Here is a 1,962-nt window from a genome sequence, read left to right on the forward strand (position 1 = left end):
CTCGTGTCTGAGTCTGATGGGCCTAGGCCAGCCCAGTTGAGTCCGCCTCCCCCTTCGGCCCTTTCGACAGAGCCCGGCCTGGCTGGCTCCGGCTATTTATGGGTCCGGAAGGGGTCGGTTCCCCCTTTTCTAGGGTTTCCTGCCTCCGCTGCTGATCTGCGACGGCGCCGTTTCCCTATCCGCCGCTTTGTCAGATCCAAGCCTCCCCCTCCCCTCCTCCTCCCCTTCTCGTCGGTGGTGGCGATGGACCGCTCCCGTGGGTCCTCCAGCGACGCTGTCTCCGGCCTGAAGCGGGGGCGGGACGGCTCTGGCGACGCCGCTGCGGATCTGGAGTTTGAGGCGTCGCTCCGCGCCAAGCTCCAGGCTTCTCGGTCGGAGGCGGGTGCCGCTTCGCCGCGTGCGTCTGGTTCCGGGCCGGTGGCTTCTCCGTCCTTGGCGCCCGTAGCTCCGGTGCATGTGGTCGACCCTTGGGAACAGGCGGCGCGGGGGAGCCGGGCGGGATCTTCGGGCCCCTCCTCGTCTCCTTCCTCGCTTGCTCCCATGGGTGGGCCGCCGCGGGCGGCGGCGGCGGGCGGCGGCGGGCCGTCCCGCTTCGTTCCTCGTGGTGGCTCTGGGGCCCCGGCCCGGCGTCCGGTTGGCCCTGCGGCGGGACGTGGTGCTGGCGCGGGTGCCGTCGGTTGTTCTTCTGGAGATGGCGTCCTCCCTCCGCCGCCTTCTCGTGGTGCGAACCGTAACTCCTCTCACTCCCAGGTTTCTAATCCCATCCTCACCTGCTTCGCGTGTCATCGCCCTGGCCATTTCCAGTCTCGGTGCGAGAACCCTCCTTTCTGTCTCATCTGTAGGGAGGATGGACACCTAACGGTGGACTGTCAGAGTAGGATCAAGCCCCCCCCTTCGTCCATTTTGGGATTGGCCTCCCGGGTTGCTCTTTTTTTTGCCATGGACAAGGAAGTCCCCGCAGCTGCTCCCATTCCCTCCCTGTCCAACGTGGGTGTCATTACTGTCCAAGACAAGCGTATCTCTTCACAAGCCCTCTTGGATGAACTTCATATGTGGGATGAAGGGGGTTGGGACTGGCAGATCCGGCAGCTTTCTGATTTCGAGTTTGCGGCCACTTTCCCCTCTAAAGAGAGTCTTCGCATGATGTCTTCCTGTACCAGTTTCACTCTCCCTGTGAATCAACTTGTTGTATCGGTCAAAGCGGCTTCCAACGGATCCAAGACCATATCTCCTCTGTCTGATGTCTGGGTGCTCGTTGATGATGTGCCTCCCAGCTTGCGCACCGCGTCCTTCTTGATGGCTTTTGGGGTGCTTATCGGGAAACCTATTGAGGTCGATCTTGCTTCGCTGTCGGTTCTGGGTCCTGCTCGCCTTCGTGTGTGGTGTGTTGATCCGATCTGCATCCGTGGTTCCGTTGATGTCTTCCCGGCAGCTGGTGGCTTTCGTCTTCGAGTTCGGGTGGAAGGTGCTCCTGGTGCGGTCGCTCCTCCTCCCCCCCTCCTCCCCCGGCCTCGGGTGACGATGACAAGAGCCGGGAGGGTGGGGGGGGGGGTCCTGAGGACTCGCTGAATGGCACGGATCCCCGATTCACCCAGTCTGCGTGGGATGGGCTTTCTCCTACTGAGCAGGAGCTGATGAAGGACTGGCTCCGACTCCGGCGGGTGGTGGGGTTCAGGGCTCGGTGCCTGGTACGGTGGCTGGTCCTGCGGCCGCGGCTGCTTCGAAGGGCACCCCCTTGTCGGGGGCGTGCTCCAACATGCCCGTGCGCCCCACCTCCCCCTCGATGTCCGGCATTGAAGATCTACCTCCAGTGGGACCTTCGGCGGCCAAGAAAAGGAAGAAGTCCTCGGTGAAGAAGTTTTCCGCGAAGAGCCGGGCCTCGGGGGACTCCAGGCAGTCGGCGGCTGGGCTCTGCCGCCGTCTGGAGGCGGACCTGGGGGCGGCTTCGGGCCCTTCTTCGGC

The sequence above is a fragment of the Triticum dicoccoides genome, chromosome 2A (genome assembly GCF_002162155.2).
Source record: "Triticum dicoccoides isolate Atlit2015 ecotype Zavitan chromosome 2A, WEW_v2.0, whole genome shotgun sequence".
Taxonomy (NCBI): domain Eukaryota; kingdom Viridiplantae; phylum Streptophyta; class Magnoliopsida; order Poales; family Poaceae; genus Triticum; species Triticum dicoccoides.